A 14,255-nucleotide genomic window follows, 5' to 3' on the forward strand; every position below is an offset into this window, starting at 1 on the left:
AAATCCAGCGTGTTCCTGCTCTTTTTTTTTTTAGCACACCAGCTGAAATGGGGGCTGCCGCACATTCACCTCCACTTCAGCCATGCCATTGAAAAAGACCTTTGTTGCTGCACTTTCCCTTTATCCAGCGTGAAGAAGGACTTCTCTTTCTTCAGCCCAGCAGAAGAACCAGCCAGCCTCTGCATCTTCTTCAGCCCAGTAGAAGAACCAGCCAGCCTCTGCATCTTCTTCAACCCAGTAGAAGAACCAGCCAGCGTCTCCCTCTTCTTCAGTCCAGCTACAAAGGACCGCCCTTTTTCTGACATCTATAAGTCATGTGGTACGTGGATTCACAAGCGTGCCTTCCTCCTGCCATCTGAATGTTTTTTTTTTTTTTTTTCAATTTAATCTTTAGTTTATTCATAGTGGTGGTTTGACAGCACCATAAATTGGGACTTTCATATCTAGCTTAGTATTTATTTTGTGTTTTGCATTTTGAATGCTAAAAAAAAAAAAAAATCTGTTTGCTAAGGCTATGGCTGGATATCACCATCTGAGTTACAATATCATGCTTTGTTTAGCTTAATGCTGAATTTCTGTTTGATGAAGCATTCATTGTCAACATTTCTCCCCAAGAAGATACCTCAAGTCTTCTTCAGTAGATGCCAGCGGAGGTTGGTCCCTTCCATTTTGGCCATCAAACATTGTGATGGAATGCCGACTTGTTGAAGGAAGAACATGCCCCACCAGCAGCAGCAAAACTCTCCACATTTTAATCTTAAATTCTCATTCACTTGTTGATCTTTGATAAGTTCTGCAACTTTCTCAATACCATGTCCTGCTTCAAAATCCATCTGATTAGCAGGTGCTTAAAGCATTAAAGAAATAATAGCATCCAAGCATGCACCTTGCTCAAGCACACCTCTAGTCGATAATATGTTCAAAAGTACCTTTATTCCCCTATGCTTATGAGCCAGAGTTCTGCTCTCCTTGTGGAGGAGGCAACATCCTTCCAAAACTCTAAGAGCTAGAGCAACTTCATCATCTGTAGCTGGGCTAGTTATATGAAGAGGCTCAACACTGTAGAGATGATCCAAATTAGGCACATTAATGTCTTTTGGTTGTGACAATGAATGCTCGAATAGCACCGGAACATCTGATTTTCAATCTATGCCTGTTTGCCAACTATTTTTTGATGTCTTAGCAATTGGGCTGTGGGAATGGCTGCAAAATGATTCATTTCCTGTAATTAGCTATATGAATGTCTGCAAAATGATTCATTTCCTGTAATTAGCTATATGAATGGCTGCAAAATGATTCATTTCCTGTAATTAGCTATGTAAGTGGATGCAAAAAGATTCATTTCCTGCACTTAGCTATGTGAATGGCTGTGTGAAAATCTTTTCTTGCCATTAGCTATGTGAATGGCTGTGTGAAAATCATTTCTTGCTATTAGCTATGTGAAAGGGCTGTGTGAAAATCATTTCCTACAATTGATTTTGTAAATGGCTGTGTGTGTGAATGGTTTATGAAAGTCATGTCATACAATTGATTTTGTGAATGGCTGTATGAAAATCAACTATTTTGATTGCGTGAATGGCTTATGGAAATCATTTCCTGCATGTATCCATTTTTTTTTCTGCTGCAGGTGTGCAGTCTTGATAATTAGTCATCTTCATGAACGGATATATCTATATCCGTTCTTGATCTATATACCATCTTTGGCATGCTTTGTTATTGGTATATGGGGAAGCTCCATACCCATTTTTATTGAAAAATACATTATAATTTGAGAAATATGGCTTCGCGAAATCCCCTACAGAAACTGTATATACCTATATTTTCTGATTTTACCCATTATATGGAATTTTCCTTTATATGTATATTCTCCTATTATAGATATATATATATTGATATGTATGTATATCTACCCATATGTATACGTATATATGTGTATATATATGTATATATGTATATATGTATATATATACATATATATATATATATATATATATATATATATATATATATATATATATATATATATATTTATATATATATATATCCCTTCATGTGCATTGGATATCACATATATTTTCTTTTCTTTTAATTTCTGTGAATATATCTTCATTACCATATATCATTTATCATAAATTCAAATATTTCTATATATCTTCGTTGTATATAGTATATATACCAATTTTTCTTGGTTATTTTGTACTAACTCTCATTTTGCAGGAAAATCTAGAAGATGCTGATTCCTTGGCTCTATTTCATTTTTTTTTTTACTTTATGTTATGTAATGTAACAATCCAATGTAAACCTTGGAATAAGATTTACTTTTACTGCTTAGATTAGGCCGCATCTCATATAGTTTGATTTCTGTAATATCCTGATTCTATGATGCATATATCTCAATTTTCCAAATTCACCGTGGATGAACACGAATGACATGTGCACCAACTCTTAGAGGGTTGATGAACTCGGTGGAGTTCATATTTACGGCCCTAGTCGGAATATGGACGAGACCCAGATCCATCATCTCTCTACCAGTCACATTTAGCCTACACTCTTAAGCTATCTTGAAAATGCACCTCATATTTCCAATGTTTTCAAAATATTGTGAATTAACTCAGATAAACCCTGAATATATTCATGGCCACAGTCAGAATATGTGAAGGATTTACTTTGGCTTAATCCACATTTTTTCAACAAATTTTTCAGAAAGTTTTTCAAAGTGCATTCATTCATTCAAATCATCTGCATCATTCATTTTTCTCATGATTTTCTCAAAAGATTTTCATTTCATGGAGTCGATTTCTCAAGAAACTATGATGATATTCGAAGTTGGATTTTCCAAATCAAAGTTTTCCTGTGATTTTCCTTAAAAAGTTATTTTCTTAAGATCCATTTTCAAAAGGAATTTTCATCTTTCTCAAGAATAAAAAGCTGATTTTCAGACATTTCAAAGACAAGATTCTCAGAAATTTAATTTTCTAAGTTCTAAATTTCCTTCTCCGATGAATTTTCATATAAATTTTCTATCCTTTTCTTAAGAAAATTCTCAAAGTCCAAGTTTTCCTAACAAGTGCTTTCCTTTTCAAATGTTCATCTTTTCTCAAGAATTCCTTCCATTTTCCCGAGATTCTTATTTCTTCATGATTTTCCAAGTCTTTCTAAACTTTCTTAAAATTTTCCTGAGATTCTTATTTCCTCCTGATTTTCCAAGTCTTTCTAAGCTTTTCTCAAAATTGTCCTGAGATTCTCATTTTTCTAAGTCTTTATAAACTTTCTCAAGATTTTCCCAAGATTCTCATTTAAACTTTCTCAAAATTTTTCTCGAGATTCTCACTTCGTCAAGATTTTCCAACTCTTTATAAACTTTCTCGAGATTTCAAACCTTCTTCGTCTGAGTTTTCCTGAGAGATTGATTTCCATCTTTTCCTGAGAAACGCTTTTCAACTCCAAATATTTTCTAATAATACATCATATTTTTCAATTTACATTTTCCAAAATTCTCATAGCACATGCCTGAATTCTCTGTGCATTTAGGATAGAACACAATTTCACTAAGTCAAGCACAATTTTGGTCCTTGGTTCGATTACCCCTGTTAAAGGTGGCAGGAACGGTCGAACCTCGTACCGACAGGTCGAGCCCCATCCCATGGATTTTCCCACAAATTTTCAAAACGGAGGCGAGTATTTTAAAATAATTTCCAAAATCCGGTCAAGTTTGAATCACGAAAACATTTCCCTCTCTCTTCCGCAAGGAAGGGAAGACGGGAAAAATTTTGCGACGATAACAGGTTTGGCGACCGAGATGGGACCTGTCCTTGTCTGACCTAAATTATGCTTGACTTAGTTCAATTATCAAAATTGTGTTCACAAAATGTCAGCTTTTTACTTTTGCTATCATGCGAACCTAGGAGCCTAGATTCTGACTTAGCTGACATTGACTGCATATAGCTTAGGCATGATTTGGTAGGACCAGATTGAGGAGATATTTTCATGCTCACATAGACTTAGGTCTAAATGCAACTCTCCTCAATTTAGGATCTGAATGCAAACAATGTATGTTTCTTCAAAGTTTTCAAAATCTATCTCTCTAGGATTTAGAGCTCTCTATTTCTTGCATGTGATAATTTTTCAAACCCCAATTACCTATCATTACCCGGTCTATACGTTGCTGGGCTCTCTTCCAGAACCCTAGTTCGGGACAGAGCCTCACAACTGGGCCAATTATTTGGGTTAACACCCCCCTACCACGTACTGTGGGCCACAGTCCGAAGTATATCGGTAGGCGCTCAAGGATGTTGGAAAACCTTACCTTAGAACCGGAGTTGAAATTATATGCCACGTACCTCGAATTTCGGTTCGGGTATATCGGCATAACTAGATTGGACAAAGATGATCTGAACTTAGAGTTAGGATTAGGACCCTACAGCTGTTTTCAAAATAATGCAACTAGAGTCAGCCTTTTAGGGAGTGTTGTATGTGCATGAATGTTTGTGCAGGATGTGATTGTTTGTATGTTACCTCTATTTCCTTACATTTTCCCAAAAATATATCCAAATACCCATATTTTTCATCTTTTCCCTTTATTTTCTCAAACCCTGGATGATTTTCTCAAATATCCAATTTCTTGCAAAACTCCAAGTGATTTTCCATTCTACCTTTCTATTGGATCTCGAATTTCCAGCTACATTTTATATCCTGCCTGCAAAATTTTTTCAAAATGGCAAAATGACAAAAGTCTTACTGATGCAGTATGACTTAGAATATGTCTCGCAGCAATCAATCAAAGGTCAAGCAATTGCAGATCAATTGGCGGATTTTCCTCTGGCAGAAGAAGTGAAAGCCGAAGATGACTTCCCTGATGAGCAAATTTGCAATATCCAGCAATCTCTAGTCTGAAATTTATTTTTCGATGGTTCTAAGAATATGGCTGGAATAGGCATTGGAATCTTATTAATCACTCCTAAGAAGGAGATGATTCCATTTTCTCTCAAGTTAGATTTTTAATGCACCCACAATATGGCCGAGTATGAAGCTCTGATTCAAGGTCTAAAAATTCTACTAGACTTCAATGTCAAGAGAGTGCATGCTTACGGCGACTCATTACTCGTTGTCAATCAAGTCCGAGCCGAATGGCAAGTGAAAGATCAGAAGTTATTCCCCTATCAGAAAATTGTTTCAGCTCTTGTCAGAAAGTTTGAAGAATTTCAGCTCTTCCATATCAAGAGAGATTTTAATCAAGTGGCCGATAGCCTAGCCAATTTAGGCTCCATTATGGCATTCAGAAATGGAGAATCTTGTCGCTCTTTTGAAATTGGCAGACTTGACCAACCTGCTTTCCTTCCAGCAGAACAAGTAAACCAGGCTGAGCAAAGGAAGAAGCCTTGGTATTACAACATCAAAACTTTCATAGAAACTGGCGAATTTCCTCCAGAACTCTCAAAGAAAGAGCAGCGAGCAATCCAGCGTATGTCTACTCGATACTTCATTTTGGCCAATGTCCTTTATTGTCGAGGATTCAGTTCAGAATATTCCAGATGCTTAGACGAAGACGAAGCCAAAGAGGTCGTGCGAGAAGCACACGAAGGCATTTGTGGTGGCCACGTCGGCTACCAAACCCTTGTCAAGCAAATCATCAGAGCAGGTTACTACTGGAAGACTATGCAACAAGATTGTTATCATTATGTGAAGAAGTGTGTGCAATGCCAAATACATGCACCTTCTATTCAGGCTCCCGCAACATATCTGCAATATGTTGTCTCTCCATGGCCGTTCTCTATGTGGGCCTTCGATGTTGTAGGCCCCATCACTCCTTCAGCTTCAAATGGCCATAAATATTTCCTTGTCGTGACAGAATATTTCACCAAGTGGGTAGAAGCTATCACTCTCTGCACAGTAGAAGGCCAACACGTGGTCTCTTTCATTCACAAGAACATCCTTTGTCGTTTCGGCATCCCGCATGACATTGTATCAGATAATGGCAGTCATTTCAAGAATGAAAAAATGAAGATATTCTGCTCAAAGTTCAAGATTTATCATCATTTCTCTGCCCCATATTATCCTCAAGGGAATGGTCAGGCAGAGGCCACCAATAAAATTTTAATTTGTATCTTGGAGCGAACTGTGGAAACAGGCCGTGACTAGCATGAGAAGATCCACGATGCACTATGGGCCTACCGGACCACTATTCGCACTCCAACGAATGCTACTCCATCAGAATTGGTCTACGGAACAGAAGTAGTGTTGCCGCTACATGTTCAGAAGCCCGCTTTGAAATTCGCATCGCTTCTGCAATTACCTCTTGATCAATACCAGCAGCAGCGACTGGTACAGTTAGACTTGCTCGATGAAAGAAGGCTAAAAGCAGCAGAGCATGCTCAATCCTATCGCTAGAGAGTGGCCAGGCATTATGCGAAGTCTGTCATCGAAAGAAGATTCAAAGTCAATGAGTTAGTGCTTCGATCCACAGCCTATCTCAAGCATCATCCTGGCAGTAAATGGTCGCCAAATTGGGAAGGCCCATATGTCGTCAAAGAAGCATTACCCCGCAATTCATATCGGCTCATCAACGTCGATGGGGTGGAATTACCAGATCCCATTAATGCTCGACACTTGAAAAAGTTCTACACTTGAAACATTTAGTCTCCTCTTGTAATCTTCCCGTTTCCTTCAAATAATGATCCAACTTTCTTTCCCAGTTACACTGGGGCATTTTTAAAATTTTGTTCTGTATGCAGGCAGGATAAACAAATTCCTCATTTCACACACTTGTGCATTCATGTGCATCAATTCATATTCATTTGCATTCAACTGCATTAACAACAATCCAGTCAGTATTGGGATTTCAACAAATAGTCCCATCACAATTCCTAATGATTCAAAATTGGAAGGTAATCACCAATACTGAACCAAAACCCAGTGCTCGAACTGGTATTATTTCAAAATCCAGTGTTTAAACTGGTACATTTTCAAAATCCTAACTTTTCGAAAAACCGAGTTCCGACTCGGGTTTTTATTCAAATCATTTTCTTCTGTTGATCTGGGTTCCGACTCGAGATCTCTTCATTCGAGCTCTGATTTGAGCTCTTCATTTCCCTTTGTTGATCCGAGTTCTGACTCGTGATCTCATTATCTTGTTTGAGCTCTGATTTGAGCTCTTCATTTTCCTTTGTTGATCCGAGTTCCGACTCATGATCTCATTATTTTATTCGAGCTCTTCATTTTCTCTGTTGATTCGAGTTCCGACTCGAGATCTCTTTGTCTTATCCAAGCTCTAATTCAAGCACTTCATTTTCTTTTGTTGATCCGGGTTTCGACTCGAGATCTCTTTATTTACTCGAGTCCTGACTCGAGCTCTTCATTTTCTTTTGTTGATTCGGGTTCCGACTCGTGATCTCTATATTTTATTCGAGCTCTGACTTGAATTCATCATTCTCCTTTCTTGATCCAAGTCATTTCGATCCTCAGGGTCTGTCAATTGCTCAAATTTGATATTTTGCCCACTAATTTCCAATTTAAATCTTTGGATCATGCAATTCTCCAATTCCGACCCCTGGGTCACCCAATTTTCAAATTCAATTCCAATTCTCAATTCTCAATTCTCAATTCTCAATTTTTAATTCCAAATTCTCAATTTTGACCTCCAGGTCATTTAATTTCTAATTTTCGACCTTCGGGTCACTCAATTCTCAATTCTCAATTCTGACCTTCGGGTCACACAATTTCGACCTTTTGGTCTATCAATTCCCAATTTCGACCGTTAGGTCATTCAATTATCCAATTTCGACCTCCGGGTCATCCAATTTCCAAACAATCAATTTTCCAATTTCCAATTTCCAATTTCGACCTTTGCGTCAATCAATTTCAATATCCAATTTCAATCATTTTCTCTTGCGAAAGACCCTTTTTAGGGAGAGTTCGAGGGAGCTCGTTCTTTTTGCATGCTATCCAATTCGTTCACTTAGCCCCTTTTTCAGGGAGAGTTTGAAGGGACTCGCGTCTTTGTGAACCATTTACAAAACAATTTCCAATTTCACACGAGGAACCCTTTTTAAGGGAGAGGCTCGACGGAGGCTCGTTTTCTTGTGACCCCCCAATTTCACACTAGGCCATTTTCGTCATGGAGGACCCTCTTCTTAGGGAGAGTGTGATGGACTCGTTCCTTTTATGACCCAATTTTCAGACCTCACTATTATCGGCCCCCTTTCCATAAGATAAGCCTAATATTAATGAGCTTTGACGAAAGCTTAATTTCTCTTCGAAAGTTTGTTTTGCAAACACCTCCTCTTCAGGGAAGAGAGGAGTATTTCCCATTTCCCATTCAGGTAAGGGCTAAGCCTGAGTCTCTCTTTTTGGGGAAAAAGAGAGGAGAATTTTTGTTACGGATGTATTGAGCCGGATTTTAAATACTCACTTTCACCAAGGATTCAAGAAAATTTTGTCAATTTGTCAAATCAATTATTTGTTGATTTCAGAATCTTTACAGCACAAATCTTCACCTCAGTCTACCTTCAACATTACTCCCAAGAGAGTGAAGCTTTTGTGAGAAGAGATTCAAATTTTAAATTCTTTCTATTGGCCAACCAAAAGGATGAAGGATAAATCCTCGATATGGCCAGAAAAGAAGATTCAATGTTATTGAAAAGCCATAGATGACTGATATTGATCGCGGTTATGGCACATTTTAAAGACCATTTTGTAAAAATGAGGCAGTGGAAATATCCTGAGCGCTGGGAAAAGAGAGAATTCATCCAAGCCCTGTCTCCTTAAAATCACCTAAGCTGCAATTAAATATCCGCAAAAGGGATCTCTCAATTGTCGTCAAGATGAAGGCGAATTAAGCGAGTAGACCTCCGGGGCCAAAGAAGATTTGAAACATCTCCAAGATGACGGAGTTTGTGACGGATTCTTCCAGGGAAAGTCCAAAGCACTGTCGAGATGAAGGCAGATGCGATGAACCTCCCGACAATCCCCAAAAGATATTTAATTTCAACTATCATCCAAAGATCTCCCACACCATGAGCCAATATCGTCAAAGAAGGATCGAAACATCTCCAAGTTGAAGGAGTTTGTGACGTACCCTTCCCAAAAGAGAGTAAGAGAGGAAAAAGAAAGAGAAAAAGTCAGAACATCTCCAAAATGAAGGAGACTGTAGCAAAAACCCAAAAGAGTGCAGCAAGATTATCATGAGAGAAGCTCCCAGGATATCAAACTGCCAAATCTACCAAGAATTTCTTTAAATTTGTGAAATTCTATTATCAATATCCTTTCATCAACTGCGTTCATAATATCAAATTCTCTTTCCTGTTCATATCAAAGAAATTGATAGCTTCCTTAAAGAAGGTCAATTGTAAGCAATTTGGATTTCAAGTCTCGATTCTACGAAGTGAACCTTGTTTGGAGGTAATGCTTTGGGTAGAAAGTAAGGAATATCTTTGCAATAATGTGCAACATCTTCAAAAACTTTGAATCAACAACATTTTGACAATATTTTCTAGCTATCCTGACGTGAAGTGAGAGCTTGATATCCGTCTTTGATACATCCTGACACCAATTTTAAATCCCTCTTAAGGACTTGAGTCCTTCCCTTCTTTGAGAGCATGAACTCTCAGAGTCGCACACTTCCCTGTGTCCCCACTGTCCAACCATAGACAGTGCATTTCGGTTCGAGGTCGAACCACCAATCATTTTATCGCAAAAGGCAATTTCAAAAGTTATTTAATCTCAGCAATGAGACGCCCAAAATCAATCCCTTTTCAAGCTTTAGGGACCCCATTTTTCTTCCTTTTGCAAAACCCCTGTCGGATTTATTGTGCAAAATACGAAGGTTCCATCATGGTCTCTTCTTTCGAGGATTCCATCCATTCTCCGCCCGATCAGGATAAGGGTATAAACCTGAGCCTCCTTCAATGAAGTATTCCATTTTTCGCCCGATCAGGTTAAGGGTTAAAACCTAAGCTTCTTGTCATACGAAGCATTTTTTGTCCCATCCAGGTTAAGGGCAAAAACCTGAACTTCGCTCTCACAGAGCAAATCTATTTTCCCTTTTATTCTCCTTTTCATATCTACCATCTTCCTTGGGCTAATTTTCTTCATACCCAGTCAGATCCTTCTAACTGGGGCATTTTTTTTATATATAGCCCAAATTTGGTGTGTTTTCTTTGCCACTAAGCTCGGCCATAAGCCGGCTTAGTAGCAAAGAGGGGCATCTGTAAACACCCCAAATTTTCACTCACCTCCCTGACATTGCCCTCAATCACCCCATTTCGGTTCTCTGGAACCCATGAAGGGCAAAATGGTCATTTTCTAAGATTGAACCTTGCAGAAAGTCCAAAATTTTATTCTTGAGCCTCAAAATTTCTATATTTAGGTTCAGAGACATCTTCAAATTGCAAAATTTTAAAATCCTCTTTCTGGACAAAAAGTTAGAATTTCCAAGTCCAAGCTCAGAGTGACATTTCATAGAACATGTCTTTGTATAGCATTGCATCATTTCACTGCATAGCATGTCAGTTTGAGATCCAGAACTCCTGATTTTCAAAATTGTCCATCCAGATTTGATTTTTAAACTTTTTCAAATTGATTTTTAAAACCCTGGGATTTCAAAATTACCAATCTTTCCCATTTTACCCCAGGACTTTGAATTACAAAAATTTTCTCAAGAAAAACGATCTGGATATTTGGATATTGATTTTAAAGATTTTATCTCAAAACTTTTTGCAAAAGATTTTAAATCTCTTTACAAAATTTTTTACTTTTATCCATATTTTTGCCTTGAAAAACCAATTTTTCTAAATTCTTGAAAACAAATAATGTTTTATCTCGTATTTTCAAATAAATGGAGCGAGACCCGCCTTTGAACTAACACCATACTCAGAATATCAGGTAAGTTGTTTATTCTCAAGCGGGATCCACCCGAAGTTCATACCAATTTGCAAATTTTTCTTTTTAATTTCTCAATATTTATTTATTTATTTTTAGTTAGTGGGCCCACACACATGTGGCACCCCATTTGAAAATAAAAGATTTTACAAAACAAAATAAAGCTTTATTTTCAAAAGGATTTTAAAAGTGGATTGAGGTGGCATTTCCATAAAAGCCTCTCATTTATTTCCTTTTTATTTATTTGTTTTAATAAATTAAATTTTTTTTAAGAAGGAGGCAGCCTTAAATGGCACAGCCGAATTTCCCTAAAGAAACAAGTCTAATTTTGCCAAAAACTTAGGGAAATGAAGCCAAAGTTTAAAAAAAAAAAAAAAAAAAAAACAAGATGCGCCTCTCTTGAAACGGTTGTTTTCAAAAAAAATTCAAAAAAAAAACTATAACGGAACCTCATGAATGGGGGAAGTGCTGCGTTTTTTTTTTTAGACGGGAAAGTTTTTTTTAAAAAAGGGGCAGGGCATTCACGAAGGGGTGGGAGGGAGCCGATTGAATTGGAGGCGTTTTTGGGTTTTGCAGGGTCTTCACCACCAGCGCCCTTGTCCATTGAAGGGGAAGGAGTTTGCATCTTCTTCAGTCCCAGCCGTAGGAGAGGCCACCACCAGCACCATCCTTCACTTTTCCTTCAGCCTTCAGCCCCAGCCAGTTGCTATCCAGATCTTCCTTCAGCCTTCAGCCCAACCAGCAGACATTTCAACGATTTCTGCATCCCCACTTCAACCCATCATCTCTAGCCAACGTTTTGCCCCTGTTCTTCAACCCATCCACACCAACAGGACCTCCAGCCAACTGCTGCTCCCCATCTTCATGCAATCCAGCGTGTTCCTGCTCTTTTTTTTTTTTTTTTTAGCACACCAGCTGAAATGGGGGCTGCCGCACATTCACCTCCACTTCAGCCATGCCATTGAAAAAGACCTTTGTTGCTGCACTTTCCCTTCATCCAGCGTGAAGAAGGACTTCTCTTTCTTCAGCCCAGCAGAAGAACCAGCCAGCCTTTGCATCTTCTTCAGCCCAGCAGAAGAACCAGCCAGCCTCTGCATCTTCTTCAGCCCAGCAGAAGAACCAGCCAACGTCGCCCTCTTCTTCAGTCCAGCTACAAAGGACCGCCCTTTTTCTGACATCTATAAGTCATGTGGTACGTGGATTCACAAGCGTGCCTTCCTCCTGCCATCTGAATGTTTTTTTTTATTTCAATTTAATCTTTAGTTTATTCATAGTGGTGGTTTGACAGCACCATAAATTGGGACTTTCATATCTAGCTTAGTATTTATTTTATTTTTTGCATTTTGAATGCTAAAAAAAAAAAAAATTCTGTTTGCTAAGGCTATGGCTGGATATCACCATCTGAGTTACAATATCATGCTTTGTTTAGCTTAATGCTGAATTTCTGTTTGATGAAGCATTCATTGTCAACATTTCTCCCCAAGAAGATACCTCAAGTCTTCTTCAGTAGATGCCAGCGGAGGTTGGTCCCCTCCGATTTGGCCATCAAACATTGTGATGGAATGCCGACTTGTTGAAGGAAGAACATGCCCCACCAGCAGCAGCAAAACTCTCCACATTTTAATCTTAAATTCTCATTCACTTGCTGATCTTTGATAAGTTCTGCAACTTTCTCAATACCATGGCCTGCTCCGTTCTAGCTGAGCTCTAGTTTGAACCCCCTTGGTCAGGTCTCCCAAAATCTGCTTTTAAGGATGATCTCTGATTTCGGCAAATGTTCTTTGAAGATCATCTTTATTGGGTTTAACTGTGTTATCTAAGAATAAATTTGTACCTTCAACATCATCATCGTTAGTCTGCTTATGAACAAATTGATCAATAGATTCACAAAAAATGGCATACATAGATTCTTCAATAGTATTTGAACTCTTATTAAATACTCTGTATGCTTTAATATGACTTGAATATCCTAAGAATATGCCTTCAACAGATTTAGCATCAAATTTATCAAGGCTATCTTTTGTGTTAAGGATAAAGCATTTACACCCAAAGACTTTAAAGTAGTCTATCCTTGGAATTCTGTCATAGAATAATTCATAAGAAGTTTTATTTAATAAGGGCCTAATAAGAACTCGATTTGATATATAGCATGCAATATTAACAGCTTCTGCCCAAAAATATTTAGCAAGGTTATTATGTTGGAGCATAGTTCTAGCAGATTTCTGAAGGGTTCTATTCTTTCTTTCTACTACACCATTTTGTGGTGCAGCTCTAGGAAAGGCAAAGTTATGAGAAATACCATGCAAGTTACAAAAATTTACAAAAAGATCATTATCAAATTCTCCTCCATGGTCACTATGAATTTTTATAATAGAACAAGATTTTTCATTTTGTAACTTTTTACATAAAATTTCAAATTCACAAAACGTATCACTTTTGTTTTTCAAAAATATTACCCAAGTAAATCTTGAGTAATCATCTACAATGACAAAAGCATATTTATTATGATTAAGACTGGCTACTCTAGAAGGACAAAAAATATCCAGGTGGAGAAGCTCTAAAGGTTTTTTACTTGAAACAATATTCTTTGATTTGAAAGATGATTTTGACAATTTGCCTAGTTGACATGCATCACAAAAATAGTCCTTTTTAAATTTCATATTAGGTAACCCACGTACTAAATTGTTTTTAGCTAATTTAGACATGTATTTTGAGTTGACATGACCCATTCTCATGTGCCATAAATTTTGAGTGTCATTATTAGCTATAAGGAAATGTTTAGAAATGTTTTCTAGGTATAATCCATATATATTATTTCTTCTTATACCTTTTAAAATGATATTTTCGTTGGTGTCTGCTATAAGGCATGCATCATGTTTAAAGCTAACATTATAACCTGTGTCACACATTTGACTTATACTTAAGAGGTTATGTTTTAAGCCTTTAACAAGGAGAACATCTTTGATAAGAAGTTTATCGATATTACCAATATTACCAATACCAATTATCAAACCTTTGTTGTTATCTCCAAAGGTGACAGTTCCTTCTTCTTTATTATGAAGAACCACAAAAAGATCTGGATGTCCTGTCATATGTTTTGAACATCCACTGTCTAGTATCCATCTGTTCTTTTTCTTTGGAGCCTGCAAAATATTAAGTAAAAATTCTTTGTGGTACCCAATTGGGTCCCTTTTTGTTAGACTTAGGAACCCATATCCATTTTGATTTGGGTTTGTCTATAACTTTAGAGGAGTACAAAGTATGAAAGTTGTAAAGCTCCTGCTTAGGTTCAGCAGAACCTTTGATGAAAACAGACTTTTTATTTATATAAGAAGGTTTATTCATGTGAGAATAATCAATATCATTCTTGTAGAAAGAGA

General features: G+C 37.4%; 1 pseudogene; it reads right to left on the bottom strand.

Annotated features, from left to right (window-relative positions):
- Positions 1-597: 597 nt before the first annotated feature.
- LOC149821018 (uncharacterized) lies at positions 598-11,500 on the bottom strand (annotated as a pseudogene).
- Between the last annotated feature and the right edge of the window lie 2,755 nt (positions 11,501-14,255).

This window comes from Nuphar pumila, chromosome 12 (genome assembly GCF_984573655.1).
Source record: "Nuphar pumila chromosome 12, dmNupPumi1.hap1.1, whole genome shotgun sequence".
NCBI classification, from domain to species: Eukaryota; Viridiplantae; Streptophyta; class Magnoliopsida; order Nymphaeales; family Nymphaeaceae; genus Nuphar; species Nuphar pumila.